This window comes from Lynx canadensis, chromosome A2, assembly GCF_007474595.2.
Source record: "Lynx canadensis isolate LIC74 chromosome A2, mLynCan4.pri.v2, whole genome shotgun sequence".
Classification (NCBI taxonomy): domain Eukaryota; kingdom Metazoa; phylum Chordata; class Mammalia; order Carnivora; family Felidae; genus Lynx; species Lynx canadensis.
In genome coordinates this window covers 161003164-161023476 of record NC_044304.2, presented here as the reverse complement: position 1 = coordinate 161023476, position 20313 = coordinate 161003164, and the positions used below count along the sequence as shown (strand labels likewise).

At 43.3% G+C, this 20313-nt stretch overlaps 1 protein-coding gene across 1 annotated transcript in view; it reads right to left on the bottom strand.

Moving 5' to 3' along the window:
• CNTNAP2 (contactin associated protein 2) overlaps nt 1-20313 on the bottom strand; it is a 1395900-nt gene that overhangs the window by 103157 nt on the left and 1272430 nt on the right.

Genomic DNA, 20313 nt, shown 5'->3' with positions numbered 1-20313 from the left:
TCTCACGGTTCACGAGTTCGAGCTCCGCATCGGGCTCTGTGCTGACAGCTCAGAGCCTGGACCCTGCTTCGGATTCTGTGTCTCCCCCTCTCTCTGCCCCTCCCCTACTTGCGTTCTGTCTCTCTCCATCTCAAAAATAAATAAAAACATTGAAAATTTTTTTTGATAAAAAAATGATTTTTATGCCTTTTTGCAGAGATGGGTACCAGTGTGCCTTTGAGAATGGAGGTTTCAGGTGGTAAACCATGGATGAGTAGCCTGCGTAGGGGGCTTTCTGGCGAGCGACATGCAGCATGGGCTTTAGAACAGTTGGAAGCACCTGTGCTCTTTCTTTCCTTCTCTGACCCAGGGAGCTTGGCACTCAACCTGAAACTTGTAAGCATGGAGAATCATAAATGTCAACACAACCATCAATCATGTTCAAGCCATGACTTCTCTCTCTCAAGTATCTAGGCTGCCGTTAGACTTTGTTGGAATGGATCAGGAATGACAGGATGAACCACGTGAGACGGGAATCCTCGTCCGTCGTGCCAGTAATGGTTTGTACTTTGAGCTGAACTCTGGAGGACCGAGTCTCAAAGGTTACTATAGAACCTCTGCAGTTGGCTCCTGGCCAATTCCCATCCCATCTCCTTATTTATCCCCGATATGTTGAGTAGCTTTGGCCACCTATTGTGCTAGTTCTTTATGTCTGTTACCAATAATTGGATAACGTGCCCCCCCCCCCCCCGAACTCAGAGACCTGGCTAAACACCGAAGTCATCTTGCTGGTTAGGCCGTTGATTTACGAGCCAAACCAAATTCTAACCGACCTTGATCCTGCAATTGTTTTTTTCCTTCACTCTTTGAGGCTGCCTTCAACGTGTCAGAGAAAAACACCATGGTGCAGGCACGTTTGCCCTTGTGTAAGCCTGCACGTGTCTGGGCATGGGTGCTTGTAGTGAGACGGGTGTGAAGAGTTAGAACGAGTTTGGTCGTTTTATTCTTCAACATGCTCGTCAATCATGGTGGCCATACAACTGTCTCCATGAAAAAACAAATCTCTACTCACATCAGAATTTGGGAGAAATTTTATGCAAATAAAAAGGATACTTGGCCAGTGTAGGTGGCTGAGGCAATTATAGCCATCTGCTACCTGTTAGCCCAACATGTTCCATCTGTTACAGAGCTCACATCCACCAGAGACGGAAATCAGCACAGCATACACACAGTCACTGAGACTAGGTGCTGGGATCTGGGCGGAGGGGTGGGAAGGCAGCTAGATTGGGTTTATTTCGGTCCACCCAACAAGTGTTTGGCCGTGTCCTCTGCATCAATAGCTGACTCCCCCTCCGACGAGGGTGTAACTATACCACAGCAATTAATCAGAGGCATCTGTTTTCATCAGTGAAAACCCATCAGTTAAAAAAAATTTTTTTTAATGTTTGTTTATTGATTTATGTTTTACGTTTATTTATTTTTTGAGAGACATAGGGAGACAGAGCACAAGTTGGGGAGGGGCAGGGAGAGAAAGAGACACAGAATCCGAAGCAGGCTCCAGGCTCCGAGCTGTTAGCACAGAGCCCAACTCGGGGCTCGAACTCACAAACCGTGAGATCGGGACCTGAGCCGAAGTCGGATGCCCAACCGACTGAGCCACCCAGGTGCCCCGGTGCCACACCCAGGTGGGTTCAAAACCCATCAGTTTGAACCTATCTTGGACTTCAAATGAAACACAGAACTTGTACAAATTTGGATTTTCTACACCGTGTCCATAATTAATCTGAGTATCTAAATTGGCTCAAAAACACAACCCCCGCAGTGTATTCCTGGTCCGTAGCATTTAGCAAACTTCCTTTTACCCTAATAGCTGAATCAGCTACTCTTCTCTTTGTCCTCCTGGGTGAGAGGAAAAAAATCTGCTTTCTCAATTCGTGTGCTTACAGAATTCTGAAACCCTCCTTTTGTGACAGCCTGTCATTTGAAAGAAAGTAACTTTGCTTCTGGGTTTCTCTGCTCCTAGCTAGTACTGATCTGGGGCATGTTTTCTTTTTCCTTCTAGGGCTAAAATATGAAATGTTGACCTTCTTGCTGTTGGCATTTTCTTCACCATCCAGGTACCACTGCGTGGAGATCAAGAGAATGAAACAGAATTAAGTGCTACTTCTTCTGAGATATCAAAGGATGTTTTTGGGTGCTCTGATGATCTTAAAATTTTCTACCTCAAATAGAAGTTATTTACACACGTCTTTTCTGACTGTTCACTCCCTTAATTCAGCCTGGTATTGGACTAGGTATGGCCTCTCCCTACTGAGCTACGGCTCCTGCATCTGGTAGAGATCTTCAGGTACTGGGTAGTCTTAAACCCTCATCTCCATGGGACTCAGCACTGTCAGAATACTTATGTCCCTGGATGCACATTCACACAAATGTAAAATCTGACTCGTGCTTGTCGTTTTTATGGAAGGAAGCTAAAAAAAAGGCACTAGGGAAACCCCAGATCCGCTCTTCAACAAAAGCCATTTCAGGTAATAAGTCTCCGGGCAGTCACGACAAAATACCCTCATGGGTATAAACCCAAGAAGGCTGCTAGAAAAGGTTCTCTGGACTTCAGTGACTGATGGTCCTTGGAGATAGGACAGCATTGCATGCTGACATATTTATCATGTGCGTTTAGAGGCAGGATCGCACCGGAGAAGGGTTTTGCAGAGAAGTGAGCACGAATGCCAGTGTGAGTAATGTGTTTGACATAAAAGACTGGAAGGGGACCCAATTACGGTGGGAAATGAACCAGTGCTTTAATGACTCTGCAGCGGGAACATAGCGTACAGGTGCCATCTGCATGCGAGATAGGAAGTGATGGGCTTGTCTGCTGCTCACACCTGTGGAATGCATTATATAAAATGTGATCGCTATCATTCTTCACTGATAGGGTAAACAGTGAGCGAGAATTCTCACCCTTGCAAATTGGATTTAGTTTTTATATCCCTGTCCTTGACAACGGGAATCAGAATACAGGGAACTTTGAAAATAGTGTAAAATGTCTTGCAGATTTAGTATGTTTTTTTTTTTTCTCGCAAGCATTGTAGAGAAATATCTTAGGGTTAGAATTTGCAGAGGCATAGAGCAGGCGATCAGCTTGATTTTCTGCGCAGTCTCCCTCCCGTGTGATAGAGGGTTGGGCTCTGATTTCTAAATGTTATGCACAATGATTTTTTAAAAACAAGAAACATTTTGACCCCAGCTGACAATTATTTTTTGTTTATTCCTTTACTTTTTATTGCGAGCTTAAATTTCACGTCTTTCTCCTTGAATACTGAGTCTAGATATATAAAGATATTATAGTATTCAATTATATCGCTATTTTAAAAATCTAGGATGCTGTGAATACTGAAACATGTGTTTTTTATTAAGAAAAATCCATTTATGTGTGCACATAACACTGGAAAAAGATTCTGATTCTACCATACACTACAAATTTTCATGAGTGCCACTTGGATTTTCATCATTCTGAAAGCAGTTATCTTAAAAAACAGTGTGGCTTGTCGTCAGCCGAGGAAGACATGCCTTTGACAAAACTAACGAATGCTCTGAAATGTTTATGTGGAGGCGGGTTCACCAGTTGGTGTTGTTGGTGACCATGTCTGTGCGCATGGTGGGGAGTGAGGGAGAGGATGTCTGCTCCCAGCCGCTGTCTCCTTAAACAGTATCTGTCTGTGGTGGGCCTCGTCTGGGGAAAAGAACAAGTCCATCCTGCAGACATCGAGAGATCCTGGCCTGTGGAGGTGACATGTGGCAGACGGCAGAATGACTGGCTGGCTATTGGGTGCCAACTGTATTTGCTGATGGCAAATCTGTTCTCTTGACCAACTCTTGGGGTGTGTGTGTGTGTGTGTGTGTGTGTGCGTGTGTGCGTTTAATTCATCCTTTTGCTCCTGACAATGAATGGAAGTGAGGGACAGGTAACATGTATCAGTTTTCTCAGGGTAACTGAGAGTGTGTGTAAGGACCATAAATGGGCTGGGGCGCCTGGGTGGCTCAGTTGGTTAAGTATCTGACATTCGCTCAGGTCATGATCTTATGGTTCGTGAGCTCGAGCTCAGCGTCGGGCTCTGGGCTGACAGCTCAGAGCCTGGAACCTGCTTCAGATTCTGTGTCTCCCTCTCTTTCTACCCCTTGTTCACTCATGCTCTCTCTGTCTCTTTCAAAAATAAATAAACATTAAAAAAAAAAGAACCATAAAGGGGCTTCCATTGACTATACCCTAGTAGACAACTGCTCTAGATCTCTGTATTATTTTTACCCCGGGGGTAGGAATCTGTTTTAAAAACACTCATGAGCACGGTGCCTGTTACATGTCAAAGTGACATGTGGTCTTGTCACTGAGGTCACCTCTCTTGCGGGGAGCAGACTGGTTCTGCTCCTCAAGCACAAGCCTGGGGTAGCATCTACCCCATCTTCTGACTTCAGTCCCTTTTCCTCCCCGAAAAGGATCCTTGTCTCTCCTCCAAATCCCTCCATGACGGCTCCTTCAGGATAGCACTAGGGGCACAGGGACCTTGTAGCCACCTGGGGACAGCCAAGCTGATAGGGTCCTATGAGGGCACCCGGTATGGAAAATGGGGCATCTTTGGGAGATTGGGGCAATCACAGGGAAATAGATCCTTCACTCTCTGTTCATGTTGCTTCTCTTGTGTTTTCAAAATTCAATACACAAAGTGGGTTTTTTTCTTCATTTTTTTTTTTGGTGGAAGAAGATATTTTTGTCAAAATAAAATGAACAGGAAGTTAAAAAACCAGTCCCTATGCCAACTTCAAGCATACAGTGGTTGTACAAGAAATATCTGCTCATTGCTCATGAATCGTGGCTTGGAGCCATTTTTCTAAACCTTGAAAGTGTTCGGTCTTAGTGGGAAAGTTTTGCAGATACCTCAAACGAACAGGTCTGCCGGACTCTTTTGGAAAGGAAGCGAGAGAAATGAATACAACGATTTTCAAAAATAGATAAGGACCATTAAGTAACATATAATGTGAAGAGACCCGTAGAACATGCAAAGCTATGTTAATTATTAGTGTGAGTTCTCCTCTCTGATTTGATAATTTGACATTGTCTTAAAGAGGATATGTGCATATTTGTTAAAAATAAGTCACCTTGACAACCTAAGTGTCCATCAGTGAATGGATGGATAAGGAAGAAATGGTGTGTGTGAATATATATATAACGGAATATTACTCAGTCATAAAAAGGAATAAAATCTTGCCATTTCTGCCAACATGGATAAGTCTAGAGAGCATTATGCTAGGTGAAATAAGTCAGACAGAAAAAGACAAATACCATACGAGTTCACTTACATGTGGAATCTAAGAAACAAAACAAATGAATAAACCAAAGAAAATAGAAACGGACACATAGATACAGGAACGCACTGGTAGTTGCCATTGGGGAGGGTGTTGGGGGATGGGTGAGATAGGGGAGGGAGATTAAAAGGTACAAATTTCCCGTTATAAAATGGATAAGGCACAGGGATGCAATGTGTCCCAGAGGGAATATAGTTACCACGTAATAACTTGGTATGGTGACAGATGGCAGCTAGATTTATGGTGGCGATCATCTTGTAATCTATATAAATGTTGAATCACGATGTCGTACACCTGAAACTAATATAATATTGTATGCCAATTACACTTCAATTAAAAAATCAACAAAACAAATTGCTTTGGGATTAAGATGATTTGAAACATGAGTCACGAAAGGAGGGCCAACACAGCACCTAGCATGAAATGAAAACACTTCACTGGTGGCATCCAGCTTCTCATCGATGTCAACTAGTCAAAGAGCTGTGAGGTTCATGCAATTATAGGAAAAGCTGAACAATTGTTTTTGCTTTATTGACCTTCCACCTCTTTCCTCTAACGACTGTTCAAACTTAGCTTGTTGATTCCATCTCCCCCCATCCCCGACCCCCCCCCCGCCGCCCACCTGCTATCCCCAGCAAAATAAGGCTGCAATAGTGTCCAGAAAAAAAAACAACTATCTAGCCATGAAAAGACACAGAGGAATTTCAAACGCATATTGCTAAGTAAAAGAAGCCAGTCTAAAAAGGCTACCTCTTATATGACTCTAATTGCATGACATTCTGGAAAAGGCAAGACTATGGAGACTGTAAAAGAATCAGCAGCTGCCAGGGGTTGGGGGTGGGGAGGAAAGAAAAATGGAACATGAGGAATTTTAGAGGAAAGCGTCCTCAGTGGTACTGTAATCGTGGATATATGTCATTAGGCATGTGTCAAAATCTATAGAATATGCAACACGGAGAATGAACCCTAATAGAAACCATAGACTTTTAGTTAATAAGATCGTACCAATATTTATTCTTCATTCATAGCAAGTGTACTATGTTGTGGCCAGTACAGGATGCCAAAAATAAGTATGATGTGTGAATGATGTTAATAGATGTTAATAAAAGGAGGGGGAGCCTATGCACATGAGGGGACAGTGCATGTGGGGACAGTGAGGGGGTATATAGAACTCTCTGTACTTTCCCTCAGGTTTTCTGTAAGCCTAAAACTGCTCTAAGAAATAAAGTCAGTTAATTAACAACATTTAAAAAGGCTGTAAAATCAAACTCTTATGCTACATGATGGCATGTCACTTGTAAGGCTAGGTCACTTCGTTTTCAATCAATGCTGTGACTCCATTTATACCTTATATTACCATTAACTTGATATTAATAAATTTTACTTAAATAACCTTAGTACTAAAAAACTAAAAGATTTTTACATGTCTTTAGGGTGTGATTCATATGACTAACAGTAAGAAAAGTCTACAAAAACTTAGTGTTCTACAAAATAATAGTGAGGCCTACAAAAATTAGTTTATGCATTGATTTGTGTTGCCACTGCATGTTGAAGGACTTGTCTTTGCTCCCTACTTCCTGCTGTACTTCCCACACAGACAAGGAATTTGAATACAAATCTTTCTGTGGAGGGGAAGGAGAGAGGAGAGCATAACGTTCTCAGAGACCGATATGATCCCCATTTTGAAATGCCAAGAAATATACTCTGTCTACCTTCCTTTTCTCTTTTTGTAAAATAAACACAGACAATACACAGACAAATAAGCACAGAAGACTTGCCCTGACTAGCTATATGACTTGGCACTCGCCACTGTCACTTCTCCGAGACTCTTCCCTCATCTATCAAGTGGCAATTTAAGAAGGTACTTACTCGCCAGGTGAATTTACTAAGCTCTCAAACAGACACTGTTCCCTGTCTTATCTGCCTAGTTGCTGTCGAGGAGACTGGAGGCAGCCTGTTAAATAAAGTTGACTGCAATGATGAAGAAAAATGAAATAATGGTTCATTTCTGATTTATGACTTTGCTTCATCCTCTGAGTTCATGCTTCAAATGCTAATTCCTCATGGACGATAAAGATGGGATAATAGTTTGAGGATGAATTTGCCTCAGAGAAGTGGTGTGAATTATGAATTAAAAATTACTGAAAATGTCTTTCTTTAAGAAGATTAGCTCCCTCAGATAAATAAGCATACACTATTGCTTTTAACGGCTATATTTAAAAGCAGAAAAAAAATCTTATTAGACCACAGAATCTATCTGTCTCATTTCCAGAACATGGAGAAGACACACTCAAAATCTAACCATGCTTGTCCCCAGAAAATGTTAAGTCATATGAATACCTGCTGTAAACAGTTAATGCTTTGGGGGGGGCGGGTAGCCAAAGCAAACATGCGAACATCCGAAACAGAAAAACCAAGGAAACATTTTTCTATGGCTTCTCTTTTCTTCCCTCAGCTGTTATAGAAAAGTCTGCACGGAGGCCAGCCTTTCCAAACGTGGTTATAAGACTGCTGGAGGGAATCTCCAAAGCACTGACTTGTTGGCTAACTCTGCTTCTGTCCACCTTTCATTGTGTGTTTCTATTTTGTCTTTCACACTAATCAAATGACATGTGACCTGATCTCATTTCAATGTGTTTATCTTCAAGGTCTCCAAGGTTGACACTGTACTTTGTTGGCAAGATTATGCAAAGGATCTTGGTAGCCCAGGCTCCTCTCCCCAAAACGTGCCATATTCTCCTTCCCTGGGTCCCAAGATGCAGCGATGCTGAGCGGGAGCTAATCTCTGTGCCGCAGGAGGCACTGACAGATGTCACAGGGTGGGAGGGGAAGATCAAAGTCCACCTGGGTACCACTAGTTGGACTTACTACCCTTCTTCACCAAGTAATACAACTCTCATCTCAACCTCTCTATTATATGTGACAACAGTTATGTCCGGTGCTACCCAAGTACAATGTACCAATATTTATGTGATAGGGAGTTAAAAATAATACAACGGATTCTTATTATTCACAGCTGTTATGGTCTATAGGGTCACTGTGAACACAAATTAGTGAATACTGAACTTTGGCTCTTAGGAGAAATACAGGGTTAGGTTCCTATGAGCCTATGGTCACATTTCATCAACCAATCAATACATGACCTTGTTGTACATGTGTTTTTGTTTCAAGATACCTTATTTAATATATATCATTGATGCATTAACCTGAAACTCATGGCCAAGAGTGCCATAACTTACGCCCGAATGAAGTCTATCTAGCACACGTATTTTGTCTGCAAAGCACCTCACGGCCTTCGGAGCGATAGATGGCATTTCAGAACCACATTTAGATGAGACTGTAAACAGTGAAACCGCCAATTAAAAAACCCCACAAAAATGCAACCTCCCCACACACACCCCACATGACACGAAAGAGACCAGAGATATGACAACTGTTTACAGCACGAGAGCTGGAATAAGAAGGTGGTATTGCTTTATACCATCTACCTCAGCTGGGAATGTATGTGCCACTCTGCTCATGTTGGCAAAAGTCTACTTCTTGTGGGTTACAGATCAATTTTAACAAGTAGGTACATTCACAAATATGAAATCTATGAATAATGAGGACTGACTGTATGTATACAAGAAATTAAATTTTCTGTGTCTTCTGGAATACTTCTGAATGTTATAACAAGAGGAATTTTGGCTTTCAAAATGTTTGCTTATTTGAAACAATTGCGTATACAAATGGATGCTGTGTGTCAAAGACAGGTAGGCTGAAGATTTGGGATAGAAATAGATTCTCTGCTTTTGACAGTCTGGTTTGAGCAAAGCTAAAAACGTCATGAATTTCTGTTCCTTCACTATTTTAATGATAAATGCCTTTCTTGGTTTGTTTTTGTTGATGCAAAGTAATTTAATCTTGGAAAACAAGATGGAGAGATGATGGTACCCCACGTATTTTCCATTGAAAGTTTCTCAAAGTTTTCAATGTTTATTTTATTCTTCGTTTTTTTTTTTAATGTTTATTTTTTTTTTTGAGAGAGAGAGACAGAGTGCGAGCAGGGGAGGGGCAGAGAGAGAGGGAGACACAGAATTCGAAGCAGGCTCCAGGCTCCGAGCTGTCAGCACACGGCCCAACATGGGACTCAAACTCCAGAACCATGAGATCACGACCTGAGCTGATGTCAGACGCTTAACTGACTGTGCCACCCAGGCACTCCTATTCTTTGTTTTGTTTTTAACAAGTGACTTGGCATTGAGGCCAGCCCTTACTTTATTTTTACAAATTGAAAAACCAAAGATTGGATGAAATAAGACTTTCTAAGATGTACTGGACGTACTGAGCACTTACTATGTGCCAGGCTCCATGATAGGCACTTTACATTCTTGATACCTTTTTGGATCTTCACAACAAAGCGCATGCCCTGGGTAGTACCAGACATGTAGAAAACCTGCTGAGGCTCCTTTTGCAGGTGGGACAGCCGGAACCCCAGGTGTCTGACCCCAGAGCCTGTGCTCTTAGCCTTCACTCTCCGTAATCTCTTCTTCCAGTCTGAACTTTACTAAAAGATTTGCTTTTGCAACTGTTTTACCTCTAGGCTGAGAGTGCGTCCTGAGGTCAAGTGGATGTAACTAGTAATGGTACTTGCTTAAGACGCATGTGGGCAACAAGCAGCAATGATGACGATGTTCACGGAGTGTTGTTTGAGAAAGGACAGTGAATTAGCCTGTTGAGTGACATTGGCCTCACTACCTCACCTCTGCGGGTATCGTTGCCCTTGGCTGTGATATGACAGAGTTTAAAGACATTATTTCTTAGGACCTCCCGTGATTCTACAAAAGTAATAGTAATGAAAAAAAAATTCCCAACACATTTCTAAGAATGACAGTTGAAGGCAATTAAAAAAGAATGAGAAACTAACGTTCAACTGTAAGTCACTGGGCAAATTTCTTCCATGTAGAACATTTCCTTCAGCCTGTAGGAAATCTTGGGCACTGAGACTACGCTAAATTGTCTTCAGGATGTGAAAAATTAGATATGATTGCTTCTCTTCAGTTTTAATATTACTGCTCGCCTATCACTTAAACAAGCTCTCTCATCAGTGTTTTACTTCTTCTTTAATCATTATAATAAAAGCCAAAGGCAACTGAGCAGAAATTTCTATTAACTATTTGCCATTTATTCATCCATCAATTCTGCCGCGTTCCACTCTTAGGACGTGGAGATAAATCACAGAGTGATAAGCTGCGCGTAGGGCCTCTCCCTGAAAACAGTAGCCGGGAGGTGAATCTACCACATTTTCCTCTGTCTCCATTTCTAGAAATGCATTGTATTAATCATCCCCTTGAATAACAACTCTAGGAGAGCCACAAGATTCCAAGCTGTAAAAAAGTGTCTCATCCCCGTACATTTCCTAACGTCTACAGGCAATGGCAGGAGAATCGAGAGTGAACAAGGAGGTGACAGTGTAGTCATTTCATGTTTCTCTTGTGTGTCCACCACCCTCCTGCAATGTCAAGGGCACTGGCCCCTGGTAGACGAACTACCAGCCCAGGAGTAAATGACTCCAGAGAAGAGTGTGGACTAGTTTGAATATTTTGCCCATTTTCTCCCAAAGGAAACATTTTGCAAAACTAGAGCATAATGTCACAATCAGTTGCGTTGAGATGGATAGAATTCACTGATTGTATGTGTATCTGTGTGTATGTGTTTGTGTGTGTGTTTGTAATTCTATACAATTTTATATCTGTGTAGGCTTGTGTATTCACCACCACAGTCAAGATAATGAATAATTTCAACAATTCCTAAGAATTCCTTGTGTTGCCTTTTTTTTTTAAAGTTTATTTATTTTGAGAGAGAGCATGTGAGAGAGCAGGGGAGGGGTGGAGAGAGACAGAGAGAGAGAGAATCCCAAGCAGGCTCCCGTGCTCAGCGTGGAGCCTGATGCAGGACTTGACCTTAGGACCATGAGACATGACCTGAGCTGAAATCAAGAGTCAGACACTTAACCGACTGAGCCACCCAGGTGCCCCACATTTTGCCTTTTTATACCACTTCAGATTCTCGTTGTCCTTCCCTCCTGCACCTGTCACTAACCACCAGTAAACACTAATCTATCCTCCATTTCCCAAATTTTATCATTTCAAAACCGTCACGTAAACGGAATCATTAGGTATGAACCTTCTGGGATTGGCTCCCCCCCCCGCCCCCCAGCATAATTCCCTAGAGATTCATCCAGGTTATTTTGGGCATAGTTTGTTCCTTTTAGTATTTATTCTATGTCCTCTTCCACGGTATGGAGATAACACTTGTGTCGTTTTTCACCGGAGCTATCTTTTCTCGTTTGCCTTTCTGAGTATTGAGCCATGACCTCGTCAACACCCCACTGCCTGGAGAGGGAATGGGGTGTAGAGATGGGAGAAGGTGGGATTTGCTCCAGGAAGTGCTCAGTTTCTGACATGCAGCAGAGAACTACACCTCAGTGGGATAGTCTTGAACGTGTCCGACACAGAAGTCTTAATTTTCTCCCCCAGTCCCCAAACTTGTCTCCCAGGGTTGCCCTCAGGAAATGGCACTGCCATTTACCCATCCATTCAGGCCCCAAACTTGAGGAATCTCTTTGACATCTCTTCCTTTCACCTGCTACATCTGGTCTATCACCAAATCCTATGGGCTCTACCTTCGATACATTCCTATTCAAAATACTTCTCCATCGCTACCACCACTATGGCTTTGGTGTAGGGACCACCTTCTCTCACCTGGGCTCTACCACTGGACTTTGACTGGCCTCCTGTTTCTATCTTGCCTTTCTCCTCCCCTGCATCCCAACAGCTGCAGTTAATATGGCAAATGGCAGCCAGAATGAGACTTCTGGTACCTAAATCAGACCGAAGTCTCCTTCTGCTTCACATCTCACTTAGCATAAGACTCTCCACGATGGTCTACACTCTTCACTGTCTGGCTGCTGGCTAACCCTCTAACTTTGGGTATCTCCTACCCCTCTGTCCCATCCTTACTGTGTTCCAGCCACACGGTCTCTCTTGCTGTTCCTTGAACAAGCCCAGCACGTCTCCACCTAACCTCCCGGTCTCTGCATGACCCTTCATGCTTCCTGGGATGCTTCTCCTCTGGGTACCAACACATAGCCCTCCCTAGCTTCATCAGGCCTCTGCTTGAATGCCATCTCCTCCCACAGGACTTCCCAGCCAGCCTAACACTCTCCTAAACACCTTTATTTTTCTTGATAGCATTGATCACTAGCTAACATTTTATCAACTATTTTCTCATTCTTTGTCCCTGCCCTTTAGGATATATGTTTCATAAAGGCAAGGGCTTTTCCGTTTTATGTATTGTCCTATCCCTGTCACCTGGTGTATACAAGCACTCAACATACTTTTGGGTGAATAAATGATTTCCCCCAATTCCTTTACTCATACCTTTTAACCCATCAAGGGCTAAGCAGGTCACAGAGTTTTCCTGTGATAGAGAGACAGTACCCACCCTTCTAGCTAACATGGGGAAGACAGGAGGCTATTTCTTAGTTGTACAAAACTTGGTGAGAGGGAACATGGTAGATTGTGTCCCTAATTCTTCCCCCACGGTGTCTATGTGTCTGTCTTTGCTTTTCCTCTTAGTGAAGAAGTCTTTCCCTTCTCTTCAACTCTGGATTCGGCTGTATGACTTCCTTTGGATGACGGCACGTTAGTGAGTATGGCAAGACCAGAGGCTTGAAAAGTGCTCGCATGAGTGGGCTTACGCTCTCGTGCCTCTGCAGTTAGCGTGTGGTGAAGATGCCCATGCTAACTATACAACCCCAGGAGAAAGGTGAGAGATGTACCACAGAGACATTCGGCCCTCAGCTGACCCTCAGTGAGAGAGCAAAAAATGATTATTATTTTAAGCCACTGAGTTTTGGAATTGCTTGTCATATGGCTTTTTTTTTTAATTATTTTTTAATTCTTTTGGTCAGTAGCTACATGAAACAGGAAGCAAAACCAAGGCAATTGTTCTTGTTGTTGTTTTAAAGCCCAAGAGGACTATGAGAGAAAGAAGAGATACAGAGGGAGAGAGGAGCCAAGCTTTGTCCCAGAGAGCAGTAGGTGTGCTTATAAAGGGTGAGGAAGGGGACTGAGGGCAGGGGTTCGTGTCTTGCTTTCCCATTTGGGGCTCTAGGGGGTGGCTGCCATGTAGAGGGTCTTACACCAATGCAGGGCAACCCACCCTTGTTAAGAAGGAAAGAAGAGTGAGCAGGCAGCCTCTCAGTCTTGAGGGGAGTGGGCTTGAGATACAGCCAATGACTTGCCATCGGGGCTGCCTTGGGACTGCCGACATCTGTCATAGGGAGGATAAAGGATATGATAGAGACTAGGAGTCTGTCTCAAATGAGAGCTGGGGGGACAGAAAGGAGCAAAGGGGGCAATGGCAGATGCTCCTTGGAGCACTGCAGGAGTCAGATAGGGACTGTATGTTCACCAACCACGCATTTTACCACCAGGATGCTGTGCTAGAGGCCAGCAGATGGAAGGTCATGCAAACCCAAGGAAGGTCAACATGATCCCCTCCCTCCCTGTGATGATGTCAAACAAACACTTAAGCTACCACATCCTGCTGCCCATCCCCGTCTGTATTCTGTATACCTGGTCACCATCTTATGGAAAGAAGCAGGGATGGGGAAGGCCACTGGAGACACTGACCATTTCTACTCAAGAGGGACAGAGCACAACCAGAAGGGACTGTTGAAATGATCAAGGAGACTGAACCGTAAACTAGACTGGGCATTTGGTGGGTTTGTCCTTGCTATCCGGAAGGAAGGTCTGATGGTCAGAGACAAATAAAGACACCATGTTCCCTCTGCATATCCAAGTTGTTCTATGTGTTACAATTGTGCAGTTCTGTTTAAGCCACAGCAGCCTTCAGTTTGATGTCCCTGCAGCCTTTTACTCACTCCCTGTTGGGCATTTCTCACCGGCAAGATGATGTTGTCTTTCTAAAGTGTCAACCTAGTCAGCTTATTCTCCTGATTAAAAAAAAAAAATCCTTTCACGACACCTTTTTGCTCCCAAGGTTAATACCTTGACATGACTTGTAAATAAACCCTGTAACATGCTTCCTCCTGCATCAGTTGAGATACTGAGGCAGGTTCTGCACCACCTCCCATGGTTCCCCACTGGTTCTGAGCTCCCACTGCCCACGATGATGAGTGACTTCATAATTGCTCCATTCCTTCCCCTCCACTGCTCTGTTAATATGCCCTTGGATCCTCTCCCAAATCAACTGTACCCAAACTCTCATCTCCTTGCCATTCCTCATCTCCTCATCTCCTTGCTACTACTCCCCCAAGAGTAGGTTCCTTCCCTGGAACATAGGCTGGGGCTCTGATCTCAAGTGCTCCTCTTGGGCAAACTCAAAACAAGACAGGTGATCGCACAATTTATCAATTCCCACTGGGTCACGTGTTGAGAGTGAATCTCGGCATTGCTAATAATTCATTCTCGTCCCGGCAGGGGGAAATTGGGACTTTCCCGGGCAAAGGAGGACATTTGGATCCACTCGTAAAGTCTGCCTTAGTCTGTACCTACTTACTGCTGCTGATTTTTTTTTTTTTATCACTTGACTCTTCATACTGTAGGTTCAACTACTCCGAATGAAGCCCGCTGTGGTCCTCAAACTTCCCCCATAGCACACTGTGTTTCCAAAGATGCTCACAACCATACCTCCCATCCAACATGTTCTTTGCAGTGGGAATTTGTCACAAAGCCACTAAGAAGCAGAGTCTGCTTCTCCTTTCCTGGAATATGGGCTGGAGACCAGATTTTGGCCGATAACTTGAGGTAAAAGGGATACAAGTAACTTCTGAGGTGGGGTCTTAGGGATCTCTAGCTTGCACCTTGACTTTTTGGGATGCCCATTCCTAGAGCCCAGCTGTCATGCAGGGAGGACACCCATATGGCCATGATGTGGAGCCAGTGAAGGAGAACTGAGTCCCCCCGGCTGACAGCCTCTGCTAGATTCCTGGGCATCCATGTGAGTGAGGACACTTTGGATCTTCTAGTCACGTTAACACCTCACCTGAGACCACATCCATTCAGGCCACAGAATCATTGTGTGCAATCATAAAGTATTGTTCAAGCCACAAAGTTTTGGGTAGGTTGTTGTAGAGCAACAGAGAATTGGAAAATCCTTCTTCTTTCTGCTGTCTACACCACCTGGCTCCTTTGCCCAGACAGTTCTGACTTTTCACTCGGGTCTCAGCTTCTGTGCCACTTCCCCTGGTATGCCTTCCCTCATCTCCTGGGCTGGGTGAAGCACCTTTCCTACCTGTTCCTGAAGGATCCTGTACTTCCTTCTGTTCACCTTGCCATGTGTGCTTCAACTTCCTCTCTTCCAGACAGAGCTCAAGCCCTCTAAAGGCAGCAATTGTGCCTCTCTTGAACACCACTGGTGTATCAATGGCATATAAATGCCTGAATATGGCAAGTGGTCATTACATACTTGCCTAATTATGAATGAACAAAAATAGCTAATGTGTATCACACACATACTCTGTGGCAGGACCCTGCACTATCTCTTAAACATGGATTATTTTGCCGACTCCTGTGAGGTATGGATGGTTACTATTCCGATTTCACATGTAGGGAAACAGAATGCACAAGATGTCAAGTAATGTTGTAGAGTCATATCGTTTGCAAGTCGTTAAGGAAGAGTATAAACCCATGTGGTGACAATGAAGTCCGTTCTTAGTTCTAACTCTTATATATCAATCAGGATAGGTGAGGTTATGCCACAGTAACAAGTAGCACCTTAGTTTCAGTAGCTTAAAAAAGCAAGAGATTTTTTTTTTTTTAATCGTACTATAGGTTTGTCATGAGTTGACAGGGTTCTCTGTTCATTGTGGTCATGGAGGGACCCAGGTGATGGAACCACCATGGTCTTTAGGTTTTCCAGTCCCCACAACAAAGGGACAGAAGGATTCTGGAGGGTCTTGGACCAGTAATTAAATGGCCTAGCTCAGAAATTTGCACATGTATTTTGTACTCACAATTTTTGAATTGAAATATTCAATTCACAGAAATATTCAGTGAGCAGTGTAATGCCTACCACAGTATACCACCTCCCCGGTGAGTGGAGATAGAAATATGTCATTTCCTGCCTTGCGAGGAGCCTTTGCCAAAGTTCCAGAAAGTTTTGGAAAGCCCTAGAATAAGGATCTTTTATCAAAAGATCACAATATTCACATTTTAGAATATAACGGAAATCATATAGTGGCTACCAATAGGTATGTCTTTTGTCAGAGTCGTTTTAAATAACAGCAGCTTGGAAAATATCATGATCTGGGAGCATTAAGACTTACAAACTATATCAAATTCAAGTGGATAGATATTTACCTTTAATTTTACCACCCCAGACACTGCCACTGACAAATGATCAGTAAAGCCACAATTGCCCCGCATTAGTATTCAACTTTTCCCAAGCATAGTTTCTCAAATTTATGCAGACAAATTGCTGCCTTTTTCTTACAAATTACATCTACTTTATTATGATTTTATATTACTGTGATTTACAACCCTGGCACAAAGAGTTAACTTGAAAAACAATATAAAAGAGGGCTCGTAATTACCTTTCTAAACATTAAAATTAAAATGAATACGCCATCCTAAAACAGGATATTACACTAACATTCGCGAAGGGATGTGTAGTGTGCAGTGACATTCTTCTAATTCATATCTAGTCTGCTTCCACGGCATTGACTGATACCGAGGAGCCCTGAATCGAATTACCCTTTTGGTTCTCACACGGAACAGGAGGAACATCTCCACTTTAATGTTGCATTTCCCACCTTTTTAAAAAAGAAAATCGCTCCCGTGATAAATCATACTGTTTCAAGGATTTTTAGATTTTCTCTGATCTGGTCTCACTCAATCCTGGAAACGCAAGGTACAATCCAATTTCCAGTGAGCCTTCGCTGAGATACTCTTGGTAATGGAGAGTCCACGGCCTCAAAATGGCGGCCACTCATTTTTTTAAATAGCAGTAATTATTAGGAAGTTCTTCTTGCAGGGACCGAAGTCTTGCTTTCACTGGTCTTCTCTGGTCCCGGGGAGTCAGCCTCTAGGAGGCTTCACCTGTCCAGGTTGCAGTTGTCAAAGCCTGGAAATGGATTCTCTCATGTCTTTTAGTCATATCTTAGTATCCCCAGGCCTTCTGATTTTTCTTTTTGCGGGGAGGGGGGGGAGGGTAGGCTTTTGTTCATCTAGTCTTTTCATCAGAAGATTAATATCTGTGCTAAAATGAGGTGCTTAGGGATAGGCCATGACATCCCGCTGGGGTGTCACTGTACTTCTTGCTCTGGATACGATTCTCTTATTAACATAGCTCAGGGGCGCCTGGGTGGCTCCGTCGGTTGGGCGTCTGACTTCAGCTCAGGTCATGATCTTGTGGTTCGTGAGTTCAAGCCCCGCGTCGGGCTCTGTGCTGACAGCTCGGAGCCTGGAGCCTGTTTCGGATTCTGTGTCTCCCTCTCGCTCTCTGACCCTCCCCCGTTCATGCTCTGTCTCTGTCTCAAAAATAAATAAACGTTTAAAAAAAATTTAGAAAAACATAGCTCAGTACCATACTTATTTAAACATCAATCGCCCCAACGTATTGGCTCATATCAAACTCCCCATGAAATCAACCTATGTCTTTTTCATGATACCAGAAGGTCTTCTGTCTTGTACTTAGTTTTTTTTTTTTTCTTTTTTGGTTTAAGGCAGGAGGTAAGTTTGTCTTTATTATCTTTCATGTCATTATTTTATTCTGTCTTTCTAGGCCATCGAGATGCTTTTGAAGGTTTTTGTTTTATGTTTTTGTTTTTATCATCCAACTTGTTAAATCATCCTCTCAGCTGTGTGTCATTTGCAAACTTAATAAACATTCTATTTGTATCTTTATCCATGGCACTGAAGAAACATTGGGGGAGAAAAAGTAAATAGAAGATGCTGCTTCAGGCTTCAACTTATATTTTTCTCCCCTGATTTAAAGATTTTTGAGATACGATTAAATCCGTTGCTGGAAATCACATCCGTAAATCTATGACATCACTCAGCTGGTAAATAATAAAAAATGGACATAACGAGAGCTGGTGAAATTTCTATCTTGTGGAACTTTGTTGCTGGTACTTCCGACTTCCTTCTAGAAGGGTTCAGAAATGTAGGGCAGATGAGAGTCTGTCGCTGCTGGAAGTCAGTGCCCTGGGGACGAGTGGCAGCATCTCACCCTCCTGTCCCGTGCATGCTGCCATCTCCACCTGGGGATCAGGGACTTCCTTACAGGTGTTTATGCGTTCTTCATGCAACATTGGCACACACACATTGTACGTGCACGGCACAATTTTCCTTTGGTCTACGGAAAACTCTAGGTGTAATACTCACTTGGCACAGATTTACAGCACAGTAAATTCTCTCTCTCTTTTTTTTGATTTTTATGTTTATTTATTTTTAAGAGCAAGAGAGACAGAGTGCGAGCGGGGGAGGGGCAGAGAGAGAGGGAGACACAGAATCCAAAGCGGGTTCCAGGCCCTGAGCCGCCCTCAGCGTTGCCGGTGGAACTTGACTTTGTGACTTTTCCTAAAGCCATGAAATTCACTGTTACAGGTGTGAGTTCACAGTGGATGTCACTCCAAGAACATCCCCATGTGGTATCTTTAGGACCATCGTAGTATCATGGTGTAGAGTCTGTGTTGAAGGAATGCTTATGGCCCCGAAGAAGCACTTAACGTGTTCAATTATTCTTGACTGAATGGCAGGAAGGCACGTGGCGAGACGTGGGCACTCACCAGTGTCTTGGGATGGACGCCTGACCAATGCCGAGGCTTTCCTCCACTGAACAGCCGCTTCCTGTTGCCCATTGATGGCAACACTTGACTTCCCGCTGCATCCCTGCTGGACAAGTTCTTTTGATCTGCTTAAGGCCACGGGCTCTCGTCAAGAGAGCCCTACCTCGAAAACCCTGCTTTACCGCAGACCAGGTAAAGCTGATCAGGCGGCTGGCCCTCTCCGCTTCCAGATGGGTTTAACAGTCATAGCTCCGGCTTCACTGGATGGTTGTGACATTTAACGTCACATTTACACACACGAGATGTTTAGCACAAAGCACACAGTGAATTTCAGCCCTTCCTCTGTTCCCACCCGGTGACTGAGGAAATGCCACCCCTCCTGTCTTTTCCTGAGGACACGGCCTTTCCCTTGGGGGCTCCAAGCCCAGCTCTGCTTGTTTGCTGTGTTCCTGCTTCTGAGTCCAGGAGTATTTTTTGCTCTTGGCCACATTCTGGTGTCAGACGTGGGACATGTCCCTCAACCACTCACCCTCTGCTGCCCAAACCTTCTTCCTTTTTTCATTTCTCGGTCAACCCGCACAGAGACTATGGCACAGGGGTTGGGGGTGAGGTCAATGTATCTGCCTGCCTGGGTTCAAGTTTTGGCTCTACCTTTTGCTAAGTAGGCAGTCTCGGGCAAGATATTTAACCTCTCTGTGCCTTGCTTTTCTCATCTGTGAAATGGAGACAATCTTGCATGCTCTTGAATAACAACCTTGATGATCTCACAGACTCACTGTGAAGGTTCAGTGAGTTCATCTATCTAAGGTGTTTAGGATGGATCTTGGTTTGTAGTAAGTCCTGTGTAAGCGTACATTATTATTATTTTTCTTATACGTCGGGTCACCTGTTCTCTTAATTATCTGCCCTGCCCTCATCTTTTAAAATGAGTGTTTTTTACAATTAATGACATTCTGATCCCTACTACTTTCTGGACACAAACTCACCTCCTCCTTGGCCTGTGCATTACCCACCATTTCCATTCTTGGTTCACAACATCCATTCTCATAGTAAAAAAAAAAAAAAAAAAAAAATATATATATATATATATATATATATATATATACACACACATATATGTATGTGTAAATATATGTGTGTGTGTGTATATGTATATATATACATACGTATATATGTAT